The 26,652-nt window shown below is 47.7% G+C and overlaps 1 protein-coding gene across 23 annotated transcripts in view; it reads left to right on the top strand.

The window, feature by feature from the left end:
* The first annotated feature begins 2,741 nt into the window (after positions 1-2,741).
* The window catches only part of RALGPS1 (Ral GEF with PH domain and SH3 binding motif 1), a 283,690-nt gene continuing 259,779 nt past the window's right edge, over positions 2,742-26,652 (top strand). For 21 of the 23 annotated variants that reach the window (XR_004350480.1, XR_004350479.1, XM_032635811.1 and 18 more), the window contains exons 1-2: positions 2,768-2,969; positions 21,950-22,028. The gene's annotated coding sequence lies outside the window, so the exon portion shown is untranslated. Of the gene's footprint in view, positions 3,032-21,949; positions 22,029-26,652 lie in introns of all 23 variants that reach the window. The other 2 variants (XM_032635803.1, XM_032635804.1) reach the window with 2 other exon arrangements.

Below are 26,652 nucleotides of genomic sequence, written 5' to 3'. Positions count from 1 at the left end.
CCCAAAGCTTGGCTCTCCATGAAATACAAGCCTATGCGGAGGCAGCTGGCCTGGCCTTGCTGACTTTTCCAGCCCTCCCTTCCTCCCCTGGCTCAAAAGTTCCTTCCCCTCATTTAGAGTTGGCCCATTCCACCAGCACATCACATTTTCACTGTGGGTGATCTGAACCCTAGCAGATGCAGCTAAGATCCTCTCCACATCCTGTTACACGATGTTTGAGCATAGGAGTGACATGACTGATCAGACTTCCTGATAACTTTTAAAAACAGCTTTATTGAGATAAATTCATACACTATATAATTCACCCATTAAAAGTGTGCAATGCAATGGCTTTCAGTATATTCACAGAGTTGTGCAATCACCAATTTTAGAATATTTTCATTATCTCAAAAAGAAAGTCCACATGCCTTAGCCATTACTCCCAATTCTTGCATCTTCCCAGCCCCAGACAACCACTAATCTACTCTCTCTCTCTATAGATTTGCCTATTCTGGACATTTTATATAAATGGAATCATATGTGATCTGGCTTTTTCACTTAGCATGTTTGCAAGGTTCATCCATGTTATTGCATGCATTAGTACTTCATTTCTTTTTATATTCCATTGTATGGATATACCACATTTTATTTATCCATTTATCAGCTGATGGACACTGGGTTATTTCCACTTTTTGGATATTGTGAACATTTGTGTACCAGTTTTTTATATGGACATATGTCTTCATTTCTCTTGGGCATATACCTAGGAGTTCTTGGATCACATGTTTAACTTTTTTTTTTTTTTTTTTTTGGCGGTACACGGGCCTCTCACTGTTGTGGCCTCTCCCGTTATGGAGCACAGGCTCTGGACGCGCAGGCTCAGCGGCCATGGCTCACGGGCCCAGCCGCTCCACGGCATGTGGGATCTTCCCGGACCGGGGCACGAACCCGTGTCCCCTGCATCGGCAGGCGGACTCTCAACCACTGCGCCACCAGGGAAGCCCCTTATGTTTAACTTTTAAGGTACTGTTTTCCAAAGTGGTGGCACCATTTTACACTCCCACTAGCAGTGTTTGAGGGTTCCAATTTCTCCATCTCCTCACCAACCCTTGTTATTGTCCATCTTATTTGCTATGGCCATCCTAATGGGTGTGAGTAGGTATCTTATTGCGGTTTTGATTTGCATTTGATGGCTAACGACATTGAGCATCTTTCCATGTGCTTATTGGCATTTGTAGATCTTCTTTGGATAACTATTCAGATCCTTTTCTCATTTTAAAATTGGGTTTACAATAACTTTTTGATATATTACAAAAGAATATGTTCATTGAAGAAAACTTAGAAGGTATGCATGAGCATATTAAAAATAAGAGATGTCATTTAGCAAGCATATATTACACGCATGTGCTCAACTTCCATGCTTGCCCTAAGTCACACATGTAGAAATAACAATAGCTAATGTTTATTGAGCTCCTGTTAGGTACTAGGCCTTCTTCCATGTGTCACCTCACTGAACGCTCCCAGCAGCCTTTCTGAAGAGGGTGTTGTTTTCAGCATATTTATTTTTCAATAAAGAAACTGAGGCACAGAGATGTTAAATAACTTGCTTACTTACACACAGCTTGCTGGGGGCAGAAGCAGAGTTTGGATTCAGGCAGTCAAAAGTCCCCAGAGTTTGCACTCAACACCCACCCTGTGCATTTCTGAATCCAGAGGCTCTGAGCAGAATGAACCATTGCATTACATTGTCTCTTGTTCTCTTTAAGTAAAATAGCTAAGTATCTTCTTTGATGATTATTCTTTCTTAATGCAACATGGCAGGAATTTCCCTCAGAGACTCCTGAAGACTTAGAAATGGTCTAATTTCCACTGACTCTATTTCTTTTCTTTTTGTTTCTCTCTTTTTCTTCCATAAGCTTTGGGAAGACAGTAACCAAATCTTTCCATACGCTGATGTTACTGCAAAATGAATTTGAAAATTGTCAAAATGACGTTCTACTTGTCTGTGTGTCCAAGAATCATTCAGAGTAACGCAGGACATAGGGCCTCCTTTCTGTGGGAGGCCGACCAGAGATTTTCTGTGGTTCTGACTTACAGGGCTTCACAGAACTGGCTTCAACTGTCTTTACAACTTACCTCTGCGACTTTAATCAAATGACTTAACCCTTCTGCTCACCTCATCGTCCGTGGCAGAGTAAAGAATTTGAGAGCAGACAGACAACAGACAACCTCATTTCTCAGCTTTGCACTTGTGTGGTCTTGGACAAGTCCCTTCACCTCGAGGGGCTTAATTTTGCCCAGCTGTAAAATAAATGGGCTGGACCCGAGGCTCTCGAAGGTTTCTTCTGGCTCTGACGTTCTGTGTTCTGTGCCTACCTCCGAGTTGTAAAGAATGGGCATTAAGGTGATGTTTCTCACAAAACCATTTTTTGTTGAAAACAAATCCTAGGTAGAGGTTTCAAGGGTAAATTGTATGAGGCCTGGAAGGATGTACGGGGAATAAGATGCGCTGCTATTTCTAGGAAGGGGATGGGCGTGGCGGGGCGCTGAGGAGGGTGTGCGGGCAGCTGAGCATCCTCGCAGGCGGAGACGACGTCTGAGGGCTGCAGCGCAGGCCGAGCGAGGCCAGGGAGGATCTGGGCTGCAGCGGCTGCGCACTGGCGCGCCCAGCCAGTCGATTTGCCTGTCTCCGCCTCTGCGACGAGCTGGTTGGGGAGACTGGTCTGGCGCCGCGCGCCGATTGGCTGAGCGGCCCGCCGCTCAGACCCAGTAGAGGACGGTTCCTACTGCGGCTGGGCGCCGGCTCCGCTCCCTCGTCGGCCCGCGCTCCAGCTGCGCCCGGCCCTGGCCCGGCTTGGCCCGGCCCCGGCCTCCGAGCGAAGGCGCCGCTGCCGCCTGGGCCGCTCCCAGGGCCATGAGGAGGCGACGGCAGCCACTGCGGCCCGCGTCAAGGTGACCGGCCGGGACTGCGGCGGCGGCGAGAGCGGGCGGTGAGAGGAGCGGCTGGCGGGGCGGGGCGGGGCCCTGAGGGCCGGGCCGGAGGGAGCTGCAGGTGTGTGGGGCGGGACCCCGAGGGGCCACTGGGCCGGGGAGGGGCCTCGGGGCAGGGGGCGGGGCAGGGGGGCTGTAGAGATTGTGTCCGGCGGTGTCGGGCACGGGGACCGGGCCGGGGGCTTTAAGTGTGTGTCGTGGGAATGGGGGTTTTGGTATGGAGTACAGCGAGTGTGGGGGTGGAGGTGGGGAAAGGCCGCCGGTGCGGGGGGCGGGGCTGGAGGAGGCAGTTGGGAGGGGCCGAGGGGGCTGCAGGTGCGGGGGGCGGGGCCGGGTGGGACCACAGGTTTACCGGGGGAGGGGGCTGCGAGGTGAGGCCAAAGCGGGCGGAGAGACCGGACCTGAGGAAACCACAGGTGCAAGGGGCGGGGCTCGGGAGACCTGCAGCGGTGGGGGGCGGGGCCCCGAGTGGTTGCAGGTCCGGAAGCGGGGCCCCAGGTAAGAAGCGGGCAAAGGGTGAGTGGTCGCGGGAAAAGGGAAAGCCGCCCTCCCCACTGTCCAGGGAGTTTGAGTGGAAGCAGGAGCTTTGGGCTCTCTGAGGATTCTGGAGGCTTCGAGGTTGCGGCTGGGCCGGAAGGGGCGGCTGGGCCTGCCTGTGCGTCTCCTGGGTCGGACTTGGGTCTTAGCTGCCCTGGTTACTAGGCCGGCGGCTCCCCCCATGCCACGCCGTGCCCTTAAGTGGGGCGCCCCGTTTTTCAGTCTCGGGGGCTTTTCCTGTCTCCTAGATTGGTGGGGCTGTTGGCTTTCATTCCATCAGCTGTTGAGAAATGTGTGTGCTGGCAGAGTAGTTAGTGTGAAGCTTGAAAGGTTCTGGCTTGCTGGCTCCTGGTACCAGATGTTGCTGCAACTCTTAACAGTGGTTGTCTCCAAAAGACTGAAATGGCAGCCTGGTGAGGGGGCAGAACAGGAGTGAGGGTTCAGAAGCTTTTACCTCTGTGTTACCGGAGAGTCTTTCACCTCTCTGAGCTTTGTTTCTTCCTCTGCGAGGTGAGCATCCTGGTTCCTGCCTTGTGTGCCTCTCAGGGGCCTCGTGAGGATGGGATGGAACAGTGCCTACTGGGTACATCGTCGGGTAAAGTTGTGAGTCAGCTGCCTCTGTGCCGATGGGCAGATTGTGTTTGGAGACTGAGGGTCGAAAGAGGAGGGGATTTCTAATCGGTAGACCATTTTCCTGCTCGGGGTTGGGATGAGGTTTGTGGTGAGATGGTGACTGCTGCTCCCTGTGAGGCCTCTGAGGGAGCTGTGGCGGGGAGAATGGCAGATGGAAGCACAGGAACGTTTCATTGTTTGCTGACCTTTAGACCCCAACCCCAGTGAGGACTCTGAACTGGAGCATAAGGCTTAGACTCGAGCCTTATGGAATTTCCCCTCCCCACCCAAGTATGACACTGATTTTACCACATGCCAGAAGGAAGACACCCACAGTAGGGGAATGCCAGAACTTCGTTAGGTTTCTACCGGGCAGAGAAGAAAGCGAGGTGATGGGGCTCCCTCCTGTTTGGAAGGGTGTCCCATACCCATACGTGTGACCTTTCATTGTGCAGTGCCTCTGCTCACTAGCAGTGTGACCAGTTCCTGCTGCCTGTGTTGCAGGGACAGAAGAGAAGGCAGGAGGAGGCTTCTCCTGTACTGGCCTGCATTTTTCTTCACTTCAGATGCTGTGGGACTTTGGGGGACCAACTTCCATGGTGCTGGCCTCTCTCACTACCACCTGGTGTGGCGGTGACCCAGTGGCATCATGGGGATGGCATCTAAGGGATGGGTCCTTACTGGGGTCCGTGCTTGTGTGGCAGGCACCCAAAGGCTCTAAAAGCAGCACGTGTGAATTATCCCATTCTGTCCCAGCAGAAACGATGTAAATGTCTCTCAGAGATTGCTGCGCTCTGGATAACCATCTCTGTGGGTTAAAAGGAAAGCCCAAACTTGGTGGCACACAAGAGCTACAACATGTGTTGGGTAATGAGGGGACTGGCTTTGTGATCGGTGGTGTTGGAGTGACAGCAGCCAGGGTTGAGAGAGAAACTTCGTTAATGGAAAATCTTGCCTCCAGGGCTCTCTGTGATATGGCTTCAGTCTACCTGATTTTCCTTTTCAGCATGGAGGGTCAGAGCTCTGGCTTGGAAGTCAGAGATACGTGTTTGAAGCCTTATACACCAGTTTCTTAGCTTCTCAGAGCTTTCACCTCCTTATTTGTAAAACAAGGATAATCATGTCCACCTTGAGAGGTTGTTATGAAGAATAAATTTGACAAGATCTGTGAAAGCACCTGATATATCAGGCTGTCAGTGTTAGGGTATGTTTCTGCCCCTCCCTGACTGCCCATCTTTCAACACAACAAAACAGCATGTCGCATGTGAGGAGAGCAGGACAAGTAATTTTGAGGCCTTCGCTTCTTATGTAACCTTGATCAGAGCCCTTCCCCTGTCCAGGCCTCAGTTTTCTTAGCTGAGTGAGGATGGTGTTAGAATACGTGAACATCAAGAGTGATCCTAGCTCTGGCCTTCTGATTGGCATGTTTTCCCGAAAGGCAGGAGGGAGGAAGCTAGTGACCTGTTGTTTAGCTCTTCTTTTAAAAATACCTGTTGAGGGCTTCCCTGGTGGCGCAGTGGTTGAGAATCTGCCTGCTGATGCAGGGGACACGGGTTCAAGCCCTGGTCTGGGAGGATCCCACACGCCGCGGAGCAACTAGGCCCATGAGCCACAACTACTGAGCCTGCGCGTCTGGAGCCTGTGCTCCATAACAAGAGAGGCCGTGATAGTGAGAGGCCTGTGCACCGCGGTGAAGAGTGGCCCCCGCTTGCCACAACTAGAGAAAGCCCTCGCACAGAAATGAAGACCCAACACAGCAAAAATAAAATTAATTAATTAATAAAAACTCCTACCCCCAACATCTTAAAAAAAAAACCCAAAAAACCTGTTGAGCACTTTGCCTGGCACATAGTAGGTGCTCATTAAATACTTGTCGAAGGGACAGATGAAGGACTTTCAGAAGAAGGTGTGGCAGATTATCTCTGCTGCTTATATGTATGCCGTATCTGCACCTTCAAAGTGCATTTTATTTATTGCAGAAAAAAATGTTGCAACAACTTTATAGTGAAATTAGTGAACCTCAACATGAAAGACAAAAGTTGTTTCACAGTCCTATTTCACCACACATTAAGTTCACCCAGTTTTTCATAAACATACAAGTTTTTTCCATGGTTGCAGTCATATGTATGTGAGCATTTGGAAAAGGCCTGGCAATAAGGAGTTTCTTTAAATGGTGTTTTTGTCTTATTTTTTTTAAGAATTAAAAAAATCACACATGGATTTTTTTTTAAAAAGACAAGTAGTTCAAGGGGGACAAATTGTAAAGTGTCTTTCTTGCCTCAAGCTGCCAGTTCCCAGTCTTCTCCCTAGTGGCAACCACTGTTACCATTTTCTTGTTTTGTTATATATTTTTTCTCTTATACAAAGAATAGCATCCTATACGTACTCTTGCTCCTTTATTTATTTACTTGATCTATTTGGAAATTGTTCCAACATTGGAAAATGTTCCAATTGGTACATACAATTCCTCCTTAATAGATGTTTTTGACTGATATCTTAAGCACAATTTTGTGTCTCCACGCTCCCCCACCCCGCCATGATGTTTACTCAGTAATGGTTAGCAGTCATTGTTTAGAAGACTAACAAGAGATAGCCCTTGTTTTTCTCTAGGAAAGAAATGGCTTTGGTTCCAGTGAACAATGAACTAAAGGGCAATCCATGTATCTGGATGCAAGGCAGACACAGAAAGAGAAAGGAAAAGGGATTTGTTCACTAGTAATTGAAAACTGATTTTTCATTCAGCCCACGATTCAAAGTCCGGCTCTGTCACTTACTGGCTGTATGACTTGGGGCAATTTACCTAATCTTTCTGCGTTTCAGTTTCCTTATCTGTAAAATGGATGGTGATAATAGGATCTGCCTTTTGGGGTTTTTGTGTAGAAGAAATGAGATCATGTATGCAAAGTACTTGCAGTAATAGGTCATAGTAGATGCTCAAGAAGGGGTAGCTGCTGTGTTATGAATAATCTAAACTAGACTCTTATTCTTTATTAGCAGATATTTACTGGACAGCTGAGGGTGAGCCATGGAGAATGCGCAAAGTCCTTGCCCTCAAGGTGCTCACATACTGTGCAGAGAGACAGGCACACAAGTCACTGATGACAGAACAGGGCTCAGCGGTGGGGAGGTGAGCAGTATGGGGCTCAGGGAGGCAGGAAACAATGACTTTCCCTTGGTGGTTTGGGAATGGCTTCTCAGTTCAACTTTTCCCTTCTCTGTGAAATCTACTCAGTTCCTCTACAAGTGACCACTCCTGTCTGTGCTCCCTTGGCTTTCATTGTGTGTATACCTTGATCGGTTCATGTGCCTCACTATTGCATGCATTATTCTATACCTGTGTCTCGTCCCTGCACAGGGAAAGTTTCCTGCTTTCTTTGCTTCTGAGTCTCCAGGGTAGGCTCTTGGTGGACGTTGTGATGGACCTCTGCTCAGACAGGTCATGCTACCGAATGTTGGCAGACTCTTATTGATAGGTCTCTGGTGAATCCCAGACTCTGGACTCTATTGCTTCATTCCCCAAGTATTTGAGTGCTGACTGAGACACACATGTGCCATATACTAGTGGTAGGCTTTGGCTCTGAGTGGTGATACTTGTCCTACAAAGTCTTAGGGGTGGGAGAGGGAAGAATTATTTGCACCAGGACAAGATGGGGAAACAGAAAGAAGGGCAAGTCTGAAAATGAACTGCTCATGCTTGCTGAAGCCCACCTCCCCCTCCCCCAGAAGTGTGGCTGCTGACCCTTCCCTTGAGGTGGACTTGTGGAGGAGCAGGCCTCAGGGAGCTGAGTAGATGGTCTGTAGATTCTGATCAGGGATGGGGAGAGTTGGTTGGGTTGGCTTCTGTGAGGGGCGTCCTGGGGCCACTTCCTTCCTGTGGGCATCCATCCACCAGCCTTGCTGCGCTCCTGCTTTGGGCCAAGCCCTCTGCTGAGTGCTGGGCATATGGAGATGAAGGATCTCCATCCTGCCCTTGGGGAGCGGATGGTTGGTGGAGGAGTCACGTGCAAACAGAACGTGACCAGGAGGGGATTGGCGGTGACAGAGGACCCCGAGTGAAGTGGCCAAGCAGATTCATACTCTGCAGCCAGATGTGGGTTCCAGTTCCGGCTCCTCCGCACGACCTCTGTGGCCTTGGGCCAGTGTCTTCCCCACTCTTAGTCTCAGTTAACTGATTTGTAAAATGGGATGGCAGGGTTACCTTACTGGGGGCTGTCATTGAAGATTCAGTGGAATAATGCCGTGGGCTGCCTAGTGTGGTGCCTGACGGGAAGCTGGTGCTTACAGAGTGCTCACTGTCTTTTTACTTATCCTTGGTGCTGGGGCAGCACCAGGAAGCACCTGTTTGGCTGTTTTCTCCAGGTTCTAGTGTAGACGGTGCCAGTTGGTGGTGAAGGTGATGGCCAAGGTATCTGAGAAACCAGCTCTGAAGTCACAGAGTGCTCAAGGAGTCCTTGGGACTTTCCTTACAGGCCCACAGGTGTTTCCTCCCCCGATTTTGCATGAGCTCTTCTCACAGGTGGTTCCAGCCCAGCACCATCGCGAGCACCTTCTCTTTGACCCCCTGCACTGATCAGTTCCATGGCTTTTCCCCAAAGGGAGGCATGAGTCAGGCTTGTCTCGCCTGCACTTACTGAGGAGAGCAGAGACCATGAAGACGTGGAGAGGCACATTCTTCCCTGGTTTTTCTGCAGAGCTTTCAAATCCCTTGTGTTCTTCGAAGGAGATTTATCTCCTGAGCGTCAAAGAGGCGGACAGGGCAGCACTTACAGCAGACTCTGGAGTCAGGCCTATGTGGGTTTGTGTCCTGACCCTACTCACAAGCCCTTTGACTTTGGGCAGGTGACCATTCCTCTTTTCCTCATCAATACAGGAAGTGTGATGGTACTTACCTCCGTCTGGTTCTTACAGGACTTCAAGGAGATGACGAGGAACAGGGCTTAGCATAGTGCTTGCACTTCATGAGCATCCAGTCGGCGTGAGCTAGAATAATCTTCTCTTAACCCATTGTTAGAGGGCTGTCAGGATGCTTGTTTTTTTGCAGGGGATGTTAACTTATTGCCTTTGGAAGTTACGCGAGTTATTGCACAAGGGATGTGTTAAAGCTCAGAGGTACTTGGTGGTGAGGGCTGGTGGGAGCACCCAGGGTGGCAGGCAGTACTCAGCCTGCACTGAGACTGTGCACGCAAGCCTTGACGCCCACAAAAGCAGTAGGTGCTGGTGAGGGGGAGGGTGGAGTCACCCCAAGCGTGGGCCTTGTCTCAGACCTGTCCAGGAACTGAAGGCTGGTTTCCCAAGTACTTTCTGTTTCACTGTTCTGTGATTCCATGTAAATAGCGGGACTTTATTTTTTATTTCTTTGTATTTATTTATTTTTTACATCTTTATTGGAGTATAATTGCTTTACAATGGTATGTTAGTTTCTGCTTTATAACAAAGTAAATCAGTTATACATATACATATGTTCCCATATCTCTTCTGTCTTGCATCTCCCTCCCTCCCACCCTCCCTATCCCACCCCTGCAGGCGGTCACAAAGCACCGAGCTGAACTCCCTGTGCTATGCGGCTGCTTCCCACTAAGCTATCTACCTTATGTTTGGTAGTGTATATATGTCTATGCCTCTCTCTCGCTTTGTCACAGCTTACCCTTCCCGCTCCCCATATCCTCAAGTCCAAATAATGGGACTTTAATATAAACTTATGCAACATTATACTTTCCCTCTTTAGGATTTAAATATTTTTATTATCAGATTTTATTTTAAGATTAAGACAGTTAACTTGAGTAATCAGAAGAAAGTGTAAATGTTTGGCCTCAACAGTCAATGGTTTCTTTGAAATCATCTTATTAGAGACAAGAGAAAGAGTAATGAATGTAATTAAATTCCTATTTATTGGATACAGTAATTCTCACCCATTCTTGTATAAGCTTGATAAGTAGGTCAAGGGGAATCTGTGTTTTTGATACATTTCTGAGTAATTAAATATTTATGGAAAACAAGTTAATAAATTCAGGAGAATTTGCTGCGTCTCTTTTTGTGGCAATAAAGTCTGTTATGTGGAATTAGTGACTTTCACTATTTTAAGATATTTCTTATTTTGTGCCCTCCCTGTAGCTGTGTTTTGTTTTGTTTTTTCTCTCTAGGTACCATATCTCCAGCACTTTCAGGCCACTGACATTTAGGAGTGTTCCCACGGGGCTCCCACAACGCCCTGCTCTGGCGTGTAGCAGCCTCAGCTTCCTGTGACTCCCCCACCAGACTTTGCAGAGCCAAAGTCTGCATTTCTTCTTCCCACCGTATTCAGGGCCTAGCCCAGGGCTAGTACTCGGCAGCCAGAACGATCTGAGTGTGTTGTTCCCTCTGCTTAAATCCCTTCAGTAGCTTCTGTTTTCTCTTGGAAAAAACCCAAATCGTTTGCATGGCCCGCGGGTGTAACGACATGCTCTTCCGTGTAACTGGTGTAACTGTTGTTCCTTACGTCCAGCTCCCCGGTGCAGGGTGTGCAGTCCTGTCCCACCATGGACTGTGGCGTTGCTCACAGTCCTGTCCTCAGTGCCTGCCGTAGCATGTGGCACGTAGCAAGTAGTATATAAATGCTTGTTAAATGGACAGATGAAATAAAGGGTGAGTGCCCAGTGACTGATTTGAATCTATAAAATGAGAAGGTTGTTGGATCTGAGGTCCCTTCATTATAAAATATTTCAACACTTTACAAAGTCTCTGATACCTGTGTCTTTAGCCTCATAATGATTCTGCAGGGTAGGTGGGGCGGGCTTTGGTGTGCAGAGGAGAAAATGGAAGCTCAGAGAGGGTGAAGGAATTGCCCAAGATGGAGCTATGGGAGACGCAGAGGGCTCCTCAGGTGTCTTTTCTCACAGCCCGGGCGGCCTTGAGGTGTGGTTTCTGACACACATTGGAAGAATCACAGGTGAGATAGGGAAACAGGGATTCATGGACAAATGGTACTTGTAATAGTTTCTCTTGGCTTTAGTTGTTTTAATGTTACTGATAATTGAATTTGAGGCGTTGAGTTCAGTTTGGGGTGATGGGTTTAAGGTCTGCTTTCATTCTAGGGACCAGGAAACCCTGATCTTTCTTATAAATAGCGAAGGTACGGGATTGATGCATGTGCTGGTTAGTTGATAACTAAGATTAGAATTTGTTCTTTCTGGGAAGCTTTTTGATAAGATTAGAAGGTACTTGCTGATTGATATGTAGCATTACTTTGTTGTTTTCAAAAGATGCTGGTTGCTTCAGTTAGCCTATTTCTCTAATTTGTCTCTGGGTATACCTGCCACGGGGCTCTTTTGCAGTGAGCATTGCTGTGGCCGTTGTGCTCATCAGTTGTAGTGTCAGTCTGATCTGAAGGTTAGAGATCGTTGAGTCCACTCTTCCTACTCTCCACATGAGGATGGGGACTTTGCCAGGGTTTCATACTCAGGCTTACTGATTCTCCACCTGTAAAACCCATCCATTTGTATGTTGCAGTTTCTCAGTAGCTGCCTGCAGGTCATATAACGTTGCTCATAGACCATATCCATGAAGAAGCATTTCTCTCTGCTGAAAACCTCAGCTTCAGGGTCCCCTGTTGAATCTATAGTGTGACTGTGGGGAAGAGGAGCTAACACCTGACTTGGTGCCCAGCACCGGTATTTGGGGATGGTGGCTGACTGAGAAAAGGCAGTGCCTCTTGTGGTCTGCTAGCAATATGCGTGTTGATCTTAGGGGGCTTCATCATGATGTTAGGGGGCTGAGAGATTATTGGAACCTACTTTTATCAATATAGCCAGTATACTTGTGGAACAGAGAGAGCAGCCTGGTATTATAGGAGGATCACTGGGTATGAAGCCAGAATGCCAAGTGTGTCACTTTGCTCTGATACCTGCTTTCCAAGTAAATAGGAATATCCCCAGTGTGTGTGCATCCTTTCATTAGTGGGAAAGCCCCAGTTTTTTTTTTTTTTTTTTTTTTTTTGCGGTACACAGCCCTCTCACTGTCGTGGCCTCTCCCGTTGCGGAGCACAGGGTCCGTACGCGCAGGCTCAGCGGCCATGGCTCTGGGCCCAGCCGCTCCGCGGCATGTGGGATCTTTCCGGACCGGGGCACGAACCCGTGTCCCCTACATCGGCAGGCGGACTCTCAACCACTGCGCCAGCAGGGAAGCCCCGAAAGCCCCAGTTTTAAGATCTGAGGTTGCTTTGCAAGGGTCGCATCAGAGTAAAGAGAGTTCGATGTTATTAAACTATTGTACCAGTCACGAAAGGCAGCCTTATTCCTTGTTCTTCCCTGTCTTCCAGACCTGCCTGCCTGCCAGTATATCTGTCCATCTGCCGTCCATCCATCCGTCTACCCACCCACCCTCGCATCCATCTAGTCCTTGTTCAGGGCCTGCTGAGTGCTAGCACTGTGCCAAGTGTGGGGCTGCAGTAGAGGAAAAAGACAGGTCTGGTCCTTGCTGTCTTTTGGCTCACAGTCTAGTAGTGAAGTTAAGTAAGTATAAAAATAAGTACAAAGACCGTAACAAATAAGTGTACGAAAGATTAATTACAGCACTGACAATGGCTGTAAAAGAAGAGTACACGGTGCTCAGAGGCCATAAAGCAGTTGGGAGGTCAGAGACAGCTTCCCAGAGGAAAGAGGAGTTGGAGCTAGCAAGGTGAAGAGGTGGCGACTGCATGTGTCGTGATCCCAGTTGGGGCAAGGGTGTGATGAATTCACGAAGTCACGCAGCCGGGGTGGTCAGAGCCCTGAGCGTGAGGGGACTCTGCAGTGCTCACGGCCCAGTGGTCAGGGCATTGCTTTCTTGACCTGTGCTGGAGACGCCCGACAGAGTCTGTCGTTGCTGACTCTTCTTTTTCAGAACTCCCATCTATCACGAAAAACATCTGTTACTGAAACATTACCTGCCATGGTTTCCCAGATAGCAGTTGGCCTTATTTTTATTGCTTTAAAGATTGGTTGCTTCCTTTGCTTCTTGAGGGGGTGGAAGAACACCTTGATCTCATTAGTGGTTTCACTCATGAAGTAAACACTTACTGAGCATGTAACTGGGCCTGACACTGCAGTCCTTGCCCTCAGGAGCCCACCAGCCGACAGATGGGAGTAAATAAATGACGATGATGCTGTGTTGGGGCTGGTAAGTAGTGGAAATGGAAGCTCATGGCACCAAGTCAGACTCACAGGATCTCAAAGATAGATGTTCTGTGTCCCAGGTGCAGGGGAACACAGGCAGAGGAAACAGATAACAGACGTCCAGAAGCAGGAGAGACCATGCTGTGGCTAAGGTGTGGTGAGCTGTGTGGGGTTGCAGGAAACAGGTCAGAAAGGTGGTTTGGGGTCAGTCCTCAGAGGGACTCGCTAGCAGTGCTTAGGAGTTCGGATGTTATCCTGTGGCCGGTGGAGATTTGTTCCAGAGTTATAGGAGGAGAGAGACCCCTTCAGTTATACTCCTGGTGTGGAGGATGGGTGGTATGGGAGGAGACTGGGAGATGGGTGAGGGAGCCATAGGGATGGAGAGGAGAAGGTGGGTTCGAGAGAAACCAAGGTAGAGGCCTCTCTCCTTGGAGATTTAGTGGATGGGAGGGAGGGTGGGCAGTGCCAGGGTTTCTCACTTAGTGATGTGAAGTGCTGGACAGTCACAGGATAAGGAACGTGAGAGGAGTGTTGAGTTGGGAGGGGAAGTTGTGAGTTTGGTTTTGGCCATTTTGAGTTTGGGACGCCTGTGGGACAGCACCCGGCAGCTGGCCTGCTAGCCTGGAGCTCAGAGAGAGGTCTGAGCCAGAGCAGAATCCTCCGTGGTATTTGTGGGAGAGAGGCTGGTTATCTATGTGTTGAAGGGTTTTCACAGGTGGTTCTGATGCCCCACTGGTCTGGAGAGAGAGCCTTGGCCCTTGGGGAGGTGGGAGTTACTCAGTAAGGGTATGTGTAGGGAGCAGAGGGTCCTGACTGGACTGCTGGGGGAGCCAGCATGTGGGGCGGGGCACAGTGGGAGAGTTGGGGAAGGAGCAGAGGGGTGGTCAGTGAGGAAGGAGCGACCTAAGAAGGTGATGCTATGGGAACTGGTGGGGTGGGATCCCCTCCAGCTCTCTTCCCGCGGGCCTCTGACCCTGTCCCCCGGAAGCTGAGTGCTCTGGTGCCACGCCTGATCCCCTTATTTTCCCTAACAGCGGAGCCATTCCCACATGAAAGAGGTCGTTTTAATGACCTTTGCTTCCGTGTGTGAAAGACTCTGCAGAGGAGGCTCTGCATCCAGCCTCTAAACCCTTCAGCCTCTCTCAGAACCTTCTTGAGAAATCCACCCCTGCCTTCTTTTGCTGGCCCTTCGGACTGAAATCTCTGGCTCCTGAAGCAGGAAAGTTGGGGCCCCATCTGGCATTCTGGGGTTCAGGGTGGGTCTGCAACCTCAGTGGGAAGGGGATGTGTCTAGATCCCAGGAAAGGCAGCTACCAGACATGTGGGAGGAAGTTCTGAAGGTGAGAAACCACTGGGCCTGGACCAATGTGGTGTGGGAGCCCTGTGACTTGGGAGTGCATCCTTGGTCCTCCATGTGTCCTGAGCTTGGATAACAGGGAAGAGCCTGCTGTAGAATTTCCAGAACTTACAAGTAAGGTCTTAGAGTTATAAAAGTACCTGAGATCTACTCAGACGGCTGGTGGAGGGAGGGTCCCAAGTTGCCAAAGTGGAGTTCCACCCCCCTGGTAGGACAGAATGCCTCAGATCAGCTAACAGAACCTGGGGAAGAGCCTTTAATCTGAGAGAGCCAGTGGGAGACTGATCTATGATCCAACATGTCTATTGTAAGTATCACCCTGAACCCAAAGACCTAGGAGTGTAGGACGGAGGCAGAGACCCGCTTACCACTGACCCTGGTGCTGAAAGCCACAGCTGAGGAGTAGTGAGACAGGATCAGGGGTACCTGGAAGGAAGTAGCTGTCCTTAATACCAGGGCCAGCCATCCTGGTATGAAGCCGTTTGTTTCTCAGGAAAGGAAGAAGAAAAGGGATTAATGTTTGTTTAGTTGAGAAACCCCAATGCTTAGTCGAAGAGAAGGGAATAGATGGATAGATGGGAGTGCATGTACCTTACAGAACATAACATGTTCAGCTCTGTGGGATGGAACATAAAGAAATGGTTGAGAATAGGGGGTCAGACTGAGCTGGGTTCAAATCCCGCCTTTGCCCAAGGGCTTGCTGCCATAGCCCGGGAGGATACTCTTATCAACTGTGTGTCCTTGGATAAGTTATCTAACTTCTTTGGGCCTCAGTTTTCTCACTTGAAACAATACCCAGTGATAACAATACCCATCTTAGAGAATTATTGTAAGGACCAAGTGGTATATTCCTATGGGTAAGGTGCTTACCAAAGTGTCTGTCACAGAGTATTGCTTCAGTAAATGACAGTAGTAATAGTGATGATGATGGTACCATCGTCAGCTGAGGACCTCTGCAGATACCTCCACTGGACTAAACCCCACCCATATAGCAAGTGTGTGAAATAAAGAACTTCAGCTCTGTGACCCTCACCTACGGGCGGGAGCACTGAGAGGATAAGGATGACAGTGGAGCATCACAGGAAAGTTTACGTGATGGAAGTTGAAAAAGCCCCAGGCCCAGGAACCTTGGTCAGGGGAGTGTTATTGGCTGTGAAGAAGCGAGGCAAGAGGATTCTGGATCAACAGCTGGAGGTGATGAGGACAAAGTAGCACATTAGCCTTAGTCTTTAGTGATGGTAGAGATTGTTACCACCTCTTTCACCTCCCTCAGTGTTTGGTGGGCACTGGGGGAGGTGGCATGAGAGATTATTTACCTAAGGTCTGTTCGCCAACTCCACAAAGTCTCATTTTTACGAATAGGCTTATTACAGAGTAGCCTCATATTAAATGTTTTGAATAGATAGGATGAAAATCAATGAGTCAATCAATTTCTGGCTCTTTCCAGGGAAGTCTAAACATAGTAATAGTGACAATACTATATCTCCAAATACTGGTAAAGATTTAATGCAATTCCAGTGATACATTTTATAAAACTTGATAAAATAGCGATCTTCATCTGGAAAAATAAATTGGTAAAAAAAATTTTAAGGCAGTGAAATGGCCTCATTCTTCCGGATTCTGTTTGTTTCAGCGAATGTTTGAGTTGCCTGCTCTGTGTAAAAACAGCACCTGCCCCTTTGTTGGGGGAATATAAAAATGGATATCCATTGTGATACATACTCTCATGTAACCTTCTAGCATTCTCTTTATGAGGGAGCCATTTCTGTAGGTTAGGGTATGAATGACACAGAACTCAAAATAATGAAGACATAAATAAGATTGAAGTTTCTGTCTTATGTGTGAGAAGTCAGGAGGGTAATCAGCTCAGAGTATTGAGCCTACATGGTCAGAGACCCAGGTTCCTTCTGTCTTGTTCCATCGTGAGGTGATCTTGGGGATGGCTTCTAAGACCAAGGTCACTTTATGGCCTGAAATGGCTGCTGGAACTCTGGCTTTTGCATCTACATTGCAGACTTTGAGGGCCACTTTACAGCAATTGCACATGACACTTCTTGCATCCCATCGGCCTTCTCTTGGTCTTATGGCCACACATGGCAGTAAGGGAAGCTGGGAAATGTAACCTGTATTCAGGGAAACCATATGTCCATCTAAAAACCAGAAGTTCTGTTACTGAAGAAGAAGAGGAGGATGGATATTGGGGACCAGCCTCACCATTACTGGCCCCATTTAACAGATGTGGAGCCTATAAATGGTTGAGCCTCCAAAACTTACTATAAGGCAATAATTTTTTAATCCCACATGGCGCTTGGGTAAAAGCAGGAAAACAGATGAATGGAAAAGAAGTCAGTTCATTGGTAACTTACCCAGGAGCTAAATTCATGAGATATCAGGAGTTATACAGAAGCACGGGAAGGAATGATTATTATGTTGGGGCATTTGGATTTCAATGCTGAAAAGAATTGATAAGCTTAACCACTACTGCAGTGGATTCTAGGCGAGTTTGAGGTAAAGAACAAAAAAATGGAGTTAAAGGTGGGAAGATGTATATTGAATTCTGTAGTAAGATCTAGGAGAGACAGGTTACTGAATCAGGTAGTAGGGGGAATTAGGAGGGAGAACTTTCTTGTCTACTTGGTTTCTTTTGGTATGTATAACTCCTGAGTCAGACAAAGGACTTTATTACCAGCATAAGCATCAGTGTGTGTCAGTTTCCCTTCCCCCAAGTCCCATGGAGGTGACACTGTGGGTCCAGATGGATGCTTTGCCTTGTGTCACACCTGAGAGACACAAGCCTGGGGAACCTGCTGCTTTATGGCAGGCAGTGAGCAAGGCCGCCCTTTGTCCCTGAGGGAGACATTATCGCATCTCTCAAGGTTGCTCTCTGCAACACAACCCTGTGAAATGGCCTAGGTAAAGGGTGGTCAGGACCTTGCATTCTTGGCAGTCCCAACAAGACAGGTTGGAGTGCCAGAGACCGCAGAGGACTGAGTCTCCCAACAGGTGTTGTCAGGATCAAATGGGACGATGCGTGGAGACGCGTGTGCAATGGGAAGCTCTCAGTCAACGCTACCCTGTAGAATGGCTGTGGGCTGCGGAAAGGCAGGCCCAGCCATGGCTCAGGCAGCTGGCAGTCTTTCCACCTGGTGTGCCGTGTTTAGACAAGACTGAAGGTGCAGTGGGGAGGCGGAATGGGAGAGAAAGGCTACTCTCAGTTCCTTGTGTTTAGCTTTTGCCTCTTGTACACATTTCATACCCAGCACATCCCTGGGGCATGTACTCTGCTAGCTCTTGGTAAATTATTTATAATTCTCTTTTTTCTTATGTATAATCAAATGAAGTCTGTTTCTTGAGCTTAATATTTGTGGTTTTCTTAATTAAAAATTGAGTACAGTGAGTCTTTCTTAAGAAATAGGGTATTTTTTGTTTATACGTATATTTAGCAAAATCCTTGACAATTGGTTCCAAACTAATGAAATTTTAAACCTAGATGATGTATAAAAGTATTATAAAAATGTGGAGCTAAAAGACATTTGAAGATTAGCTCGACTTTCTAGTTTTATACAGGAGGAAATAGGCAAAAGAAGTGAAGACGTTAACTAAAGAGTGGTCACCGTTGATGAGTGATGGAGATGGTGTTGGACCTTAGCTTTTAATCCACCAGGGTGAATGGAGAGGGGACCAAGGGGAGCCTATCTGCACTATTTTTGGATAAATGTCAGGCCAGGTCTCATCTGTCCTCATTCAAGAATGAACGAATAGACAAATTAAACTAGAGAGGACCCACTGAAAAGATCCAGCAGTATAAAGGGAAATAAACAAGGGTGCAAAAAATAGAGAAGATCAGGCTTTGGGAAAGAAGTTTCCAAACTTTTACTCAGTAAACTGAAGTAAATTTCAAACATCATCTTCTTTGTCCTCTCAGAGAAGTTATAGGTGCTATGAAAGACGAAATGATGAGTCAACAGACTGAGGTGAAGCAGGAGCTTGTGGACTTAAAGAACGTGGGGCAATAAATCACACATGCCAGCACTGAAATTAGTGGCACTGCAGAAATTCAAGGTGTCAGGAGGAGGACAAACTGCCAATTTCACAAGGGACAGGAAAGCAGCAGAGGAGACCACAGACGTGGATGATGGACCAGACTGGAGACCAGAGCAAATCCTCAATTTTCCCGAACCGAAGAAGGACCTGAATCTGTAAATTATAAGGGCTCATCATGAACCAGGCAAAAGTAACAAAATTATCTAACACTTCACATATCCAGGTGAAGTTTTTTGTTTTTTGTTTTTGTTTTAATTTCAAGGATAGTGAGAGGATACCATTAGCATTCTGGTAGAAGGAACCTTTAAATCCAAGAAAAAAAAAAACGAAGCTAGGCTCAGGCTTGTCTGCAGCACAGGTGCCAGAGGCAGTGGAGCAGTACTGATCGAGTTTTGAGGGAAGGGTTGTGACCCAAGAATTTCATACTCAGCCAAGTTTTATTTCACATTTGATGGCAACAGAAATTCATTTCAGTCTTACAAGGACACACCTTGAGTGTAGCTTTTGCCACACCCACGCACCATTCCTGGGGGAAAAAAATCACTGGAAGCCATGCTCCAGTAACAGAGAGATGAGTCAAAATGAAAGCCCATGAATGGACAAGTCAGAGTAGGAAAGGATTGGCAGTCAGAGTGGAACCATTCAAATATAAAGTTATTTCTAAATAATTGTGATTGTGATTATAAAATAGAATACAAACGAATTGATTATTAAAAGAAGATATAACATTAAACCTTAATTAACAGAAAAAGCAGGAATAAAATTCCTGCTCAAACCAGAGATCATGCATGTGAACACAGTCTGTACTCTAAAGAACTGTACAAATGTGAGGGATGGAAAGATCTCCAGACTTTTTATATATGTTGTTTCAAAGTTGGGTTGATAGACCCTTTTATTCTTTCTTTCCTGTCATGAGTCAGGTGTTGGGATTGGCATAGTCCATAAGCACGTTCTTTTTATCAGTGCGTTAGCCTCTTGTTGGGGTGTTTATGTTGGAAATAGTATTTCATTGCAAGTAGACACAGTATGCTATTCGGAGTCAGAAGACCTGGGTTCCTGCTCTGATTCACCTTAGTTTTGTGAGCTTGAAAGAAGCACTGATTTCAATCTCCTTTAAAAGTGATCGTAATACTTACTTTGTGATGTCTTACTGACCAGCATGGCTAAAATGAAAAAAATATATATATACTGTATCAAGTGCTGGCCAAGGTGCCGAGCAGCCAGAATGCTGGTAGGAGTGTGAATTGGTTTAGCCACTTTGGAAAACTGTTTGGCATCATCTACCAAAACTGAACACGTACTCACCTTATGACCCAGCAGTTCTGCTCTTGGGCATCAACCCAACAGGAAGGCATGCAAATGTGTTACCAAATGGCATCGCTCAAGAGTGTTATAGCAGCACCACCTGTGATAGCCCAGACTGGAAACAATGCCAGTGTCCATCAGCAGCAGAGTGGACAGATGCAGGGTCAACTCCCACAGTGGGAAACTGTCATCAGTATGAGTTCGTGAACAACCATGAAAAATGAAAAATCAGGATGAATTTCACAAACATAATGTTCATTCAGGCACAAAAGGTTGTGTACTGTATGGCTCCGTTCGTATAAAGTTTAAACGGACAGAGGTAATCTCTGCTGTTAGAAAGCAGAGTGGTGACCACCCTTGGGAGGCAGGTAAAGATCGAAGGGGGTGCGGTGGGTGGTGGGGGGCTCACGATGTTCCTCCATCTGGGTGCTGTTACGCGGGTATGTTCACTTTGCGGGAATCCTTTGACCTGTGCGCTGGTACTGTATTATTGTACGCATTCTTCTGCACATATGCTGTACTTCCATGTAAAGTTTATTGAAAACTCTGTCAAAGGAAGCATAGCAGTCACATTGCTCTCACTGAAATTATTATTAATAATGAGAAGGAAAGTTTTTTGTATTATAGAATAAAATAATTTAACATATTTCATCTTTATCTCTTCCTTCAATTGTTTGCATTTGTTTTGTAACGTATAGAACGTGTCGGTACTTTAGAACATATATTTAATTTACAAATAAACATATGTATGTTAGAGGTGCTTGCTTAATGTTTTTTCAGCTGTTGGGAGTGAAGGATCTGAAAGTTTGATGAGCTGTGACTCAAGGTCACAACAAAAGGGGGCAGCCCGAGCCGGGCCTGGCTGCGGGAAGCAGGTGGCGAGTGAGGGCCTCAGTCGGTTTGGTCGGCGGCCTGTGTTTGGGTTGGTTTCTTGCTGCTGGAGTGCGAAGTGTGCACCAGGGGAGGGTGGAGAGGGAGGCAGGGCCTGGCCTCTTAGCGCCTTGGGTTCCTGTGGGGAGGGGCTGCGAGGCAGCTCTGGAAGCCGGTGAGCAGAAGAAAGGAGCCAGCAGAGGTGGCCAGAGAGGCTGAGGAGACAGGAGGGGGAGAAGCATGAGGTCATTGTTTGAGGCTGCTGATGAGTTTCCAGAAAGAGGGACTGGTGAGCCGTGTTGGAGGCTACCGAGAGCTCGGCCACTAGCCTGAGCCTCAGCCGTTAGAAGGTCCTGCTGACCCAAAGTCAGGTGGGGGTGGGGCGTTGCCGTGGGTGGTGGGGAGGAAGCAGCCTGGAGTTCAAGGGCAGAAGCTCTTTGGAAGACTGGGAGAACTGCGGTTGTTCTCAGGCCAAGAGAGTGGCGGAGACTGAGGTGCGAGGGGGGTGCCGGCCCTGGGTCTCTGGTGGACGCCTCTTCCTCAGAGGTGGGAGTGGGGGGTCAGGAGTAGACGCGGAAACATTTAGGTTAAAGGAAGGACCCGAAGGAGCCAAAGGCAACTTTCCGCAGTGAAGGAGGTCATGAAGCCGCCCACCTGGCTGTGGGGGGCAGAGGGAGGGGGCGCTTTGGAGGAAGGAAAACAAACCAGCCCCGGGGCCCTCTGCAGGCGCCGGGTGCAGGATGCTTGTCTGTGCCAGTGGGCGGCTGAGAGGCTGCCCCCGTGCTGGGTGGGCTGGGCATTGCCTCCCTGGCACGCACTCTGAGGCAGGGGTCCCCAGGCGGACCCTCCCATGCTTACCACAGCATGTATCCAAAGCGTGGTGGGAAAGGAGAATAGTGACCGAAGAGGTTGAAGTTAATTCCGGTGATTTTAGGACAGGCTCTGCTACCTGATAGGCTAATGATATCACATATTGATCTATGGGGAAGGTTTTTGACATTTCAAAGAACAGATTCAAATCAGATCTTCTAGCACTATAGTTGGTCTGACCTTGCTGAGCCTTGAGAAACAAGTCTTACCGTCTGGAACATTGTGTAAATGGAATTATCCCCCCTACTTTTTACAGCGGCTACTGTTTGGAAAGAGACGTGCTGGGATGGTTTATCCTATTGGCCTGGGATTATGAAGCCCAACATGTGTTCCTGGTAAGTGGGTTCACTGACCCTAGTGACCTGTGCCCTCTTGAGCAGAGAGCCAGGCTGTGGCACCCAGAGGTGTAGCTGGTACAGGTGAGCCGGGTCCTGTTGCAGTCAGAGGAACCTGCTATCAGCAAGTCTGCAGGGTCGAGGAGGGCACAGGGGCTTTCGGGACATCAGGCATCCTCAGTGAGCCACACGCACAGGGTGTTTTAGGGGTTTCTTCTCGCCAGATGAATTAAGCTCTGGGGTTTTCACCACTGGTTCTTGTATCAAGGGTTTTTTCCTTTCTTTCTCTCTCTGCCTCCTCCTCGTGCAAGAACACTTGTTGCCACCCTGTTTTGCTGTCATCCTTTTGCTCCTGTTGCTCAGAAGACAAACATTCTGTATCGGCCTCCCAGCAGTTGGGGTGACTTGGGCGACCTCCTTTCTCTCAAGCTCAGTCAGGTCCTTGTACCTCCCCGCAAGCCCCTCCCCTCTCTCAGTTCAGCTCCCCTCCTCACTTTTGGCTGTCCTTGCTTCAGACCCTTCATCAGAGAGGGCCGGCTCATTGTGTGAGTTACGCTTGGCCCTGGGAGGATGGGTGAAGGAATATGAAGATATAAAGAATCTTATAAGATTCAAGGAATAAGACTTGATCATCGTCTTCAAGAGACTCTATAATCTACTCGTCAACCCCCTGCCTCCCTCTCCCCTCCCCCCCCCCACCCCCAATTCTTGTTCCCTGAGATTCTGCCCACCCCATCGGTCACCTCTTCCAAGAATGCTTTTCTGCACTCCCCAACTCACTGGAGCTCTCCTCCTTTTAAACTGTCCTGACACTTGTTTCAACCCCCTCTCATGGCCCTGGCCACGATCTGCATTGCATTGTGCTTTTTTTTTTTTTTTTTTTTTTTTTTTTTGCTGTACGCGGGCCTCTCACTGTTGTGACCTCTCCCGCTGTGGAGCACAGGCTCCGGACGCGCAGGCCCAGCGGCCACGGCTCACGGGCCCAGCCGCTCCGCGGCATGTGGGATCCTCCCGGACCGGGGCACGAACCCGTGTCCCCTGCATCGGCAGGCGGACTCGCAACCACTGCGCCACCAGGGAAGCCCGCATTGTGCTTTTTTGATGTCCCCGGTACCTCCTGCCTTAGCTCCTTGACTAGACTTCAAGCTCTCTTAGGGATTGTGTCTTGCTCATTATTGTATTCTGTGCAGTGCCTTGCTCAATGCCTTATACATAGTAGGTGCTCCATAAATTTTACTAAGCTGGAACCAACATGGACTCTCATGGCTCCCAGCATCCATCCCCTTTGCAGCCATGGTCCTCAAGTCTTGAGATACCGTAAGATAATAGGGGAAGAGGCAGCGAGTATTTGCCTAGAAGAATCCTAGGAGATTTTATTCAGGTAGGAGCAGTCACAAAAATGCTAAAAGCTGAAATATTACAATATTTTTCAGATTCTTCTAGTAGCCTTACCCTTCTGTCAACCTGTTTTCACAAAGAGGCAGAAGGTAAAGTTTCTGATGCTTTCCTGCCAGGGCCCCAGTCTTCCTTCCTTGATATTGCATGATTAACTACAATACAAGTAATTCATATAGTGCTTGGGAAAAGCAAGTTCCCTGAAACTTACGAATCAGAGGGATTGGTTGGTTCCCTTTAGGAGGATGCTGGAAATAACTTGGTTTAAAGGTAAGAGCATATGAGAAAACTGAGACTCAGAGAGAAGTAATTTCCCTGTGATCACACAGCAAATAAGTGTCAGAGTTGATATTTGACTCTAGGTCAATCTAGTTCTAGAAAAGCAGTTCCTCTCCTCTTTCTGTGCTTTTGAGGCTGCTTAGAACTGGATTCCATGAGAGGGGCTGCAGCTGCCCACTTGCTTCCTATGCCCTCTGAGGGACTGCCCGATCTTGCCAATCCCAGGGGATCTGGGCGGAATTGCTCCCTGTCCATGAAGCTGGGAGAGGACTGCATCTCCCCCATCATCACTAGGGGACCAAAGAGCAGAGGGTCTCCTCCCCACTTCTCAGCAGGAAGATCACAGTTTGCCACCTCATTTCACTTGGGTCCCCTTGAACAGAGGCTGTCAGGTCGTACAGGGCCTCAGGCTTGTCACTGCCACAGAAGCTTGAGTGGTCTGCCATGAACAGGGGCTGTGTGAACCTGCACCCTTCAGCAGGCAAAGACACATGACGGCTTTGTGGGATCTTAGCTGGAGAAATAGGGAAGCCAGGCTTCACACTTGGAGCAGTGGTTCCTTTGAGGCAGGATGGAAGGAGAGGATGTGTAAGAACTTTACAAGGAGAGAGCTCCTAGGGGGACGCATTTAAAGGGTACCAGAGGCTTGCTGGAACTAAAACACATGGCTTTTGAATTTAAAAATCAATTTAAGAACTGAAATTGTTGGTTTGGAAGGTCACGTAGAAGAAATGCCTCACAACCCAGAACAATAATAAAAAGAAATGGAAATAATGAATTAAAATGTGAGACACTGTCCATGAGGGAGGGCCTTGGAGACCTTATCCAGGGGACCTGCCATGGAGTCATGGGAGTTCCAGAAGGAGAAAAAGGAATAGATGGAGGAGTAATAGGAAAACAATAAAAGAAAATGTCACTGAATTGAAGACAGATTTGATTCTTCAGATTAAATGGATCCATTCATCCCATGCAAAGCCCAACACTTAGACCTGCTTTCTAGTAAAATTCCTAAACTCCAAGAAGAAAGAGAAAAATCTTAAAGTTTTGTAGGAAGAAAGAACAAGCTGTTTTCAAAGGAGAGAGAATTAGGCTCTCATTGGGCCTTCCATGTGCAGCCCTGGAGGCCGGAAGATGGTGGTCCAGGGTCTCCAGACTGTTGGAGAGAGGGGGCCACAGCCCTCGCTGAGCCAGCCGAGATGTCACTCCTGGTCATTGCGAAAGAAAGACATTTCACATGCGTGAGGACATAAAGCATACGTCATCTGGTAGGTGTGCCTGAGGAAAACGCCCATTGAAGTTCTCTATCCAAAGGACAGTTAGAGCAGAGATTCTGGGGTGGGGGACATGGAGAGTGCAGGAAGCAGTGAGCTGTGGTGCACCCTTTAGTGCACAGAGATTAATCTCATTGGATATAGCTACTGTGAGTTAGAATTTTTATTGTGTGTTATTAAGAACTTTTAAAATAGAGGAGAACTGTATGGGAAAACATAACAGGCTGAAAATAAAAATTCTAAACCATCTCTGTAAAACCCAAGGCTTTGGAAGAAAGAATGGGAGAGTGGGGAAATGAGTGTTCCACTTTTAAGAGACTTAAATAAACATAAGGCAAATAAAACATAAAGGCATTGTTATTTATGTGTATTACAAAAAAGAGAAATAAAGGTTCAATTTTGACTTTTGGGAATCAGAAGGTGTATTGGTTAGGAATAGATTTTGTTGCATGTAGTGGATAACCCCAGAATAACAATGGCTTAAACATATAAGTGTTTATATCATTTATGAAAAAGTAAAGAGGTTGGTGTGGTGGAATCAAAGTCATCACAGAGCCGCCAGGTTCTATATCTTGCTGCTCTTCCAGCCATAGCAGATTGCCGCCTGACTCAAGATGGCTGCTTGAGCTCCAGTCGTCACATCTGCATTCCAGAAGCCAGAAGGAGAAAGGGGAGAAGAAGGGTGTGCCCTTTCCCTTTCAGATACTTCTCAGAAGTCTCACACAGCACTAACATTTACATCTCACCGAGTGGAGCTTAGCCACACTGAGCAGCAAGGGAGCGTGGAGTGTGCTTAGCTAAAAATAGTTTTCTTGCTGAAGAAGAAAAGGAGAAAGAAAGAAGTCGGAAATCTCTGCCTCAAAAGATCATCACTAGCAGAATGCAAATAAAAACAATAGTTTTCTTTTTTACCTTTTTAAGTGGCAAAATGTTACAAAGATTGATAAAATCCAATGTTAGCAAGTGATTGGGGGAAATGAGTGCTCCCTTACATTGCTGTTGGGAGTATGAATTGTTCTAACTTTGGGGGACTATAATTGAAAATATTTAATGAGTATTAAATATCCATATCTGTCAACCCAGCAGCAATTCCTGCAGAAATAAAGCACCAATGCAAAAAGCAGTGCAAAGCTGTTTTCTGAGCCACTGTTTGTAGTGGCAAAAAAGTGGAAGGAATGGGAGCCCCCATCAGCCATGTATTAGGCAGTTATTGAAAAGGATCCAGCTCTCTCTACCTTGACATGAGGGAAGCCCATGACACATTGTTAGGTTTAAAAAACAAATTGCAGAATAATGTCTCCAGCAGTGGTTGCAGACTGGTGGCCGGTAATAGTGTGTGCCAGGCGAGTGCTAAGTGCTTTCCATTATTCTCTTCACAGTGAACTTACAAAGAAGGGACTGTTGGATTGCCTCTTTTCAGAGGAGGAATTTGAAGCACAGAGACTAAGTGACTTTCTTAACGGTGACCTAGCCAATAGGCATTGGGCCCAGGATGTTACCAGGTCTCCATAATCTGAGCTCTTACTAACTCTGCTACTCTACCCAAGGAGCACTGTCCAGTCTCTCTCTCAGATGCCTTGTATGGCCAGTTCAGTGTTTTCCAAATGTTCAAAATGGAAAGCTTTAAGTGGCGTAGTTGGCCACAGGCCCCATCTGTCCTTATTCTGTTACACCTGTAG

Source organism: Phocoena sinus, chromosome 6, assembly GCF_008692025.1.
Source record: "Phocoena sinus isolate mPhoSin1 chromosome 6, mPhoSin1.pri, whole genome shotgun sequence".
Classification (NCBI taxonomy): domain Eukaryota; kingdom Metazoa; phylum Chordata; class Mammalia; order Artiodactyla; family Phocoenidae; genus Phocoena; species Phocoena sinus.
This window is presented reverse-complemented; position numbering and strand designations above follow the sequence as displayed.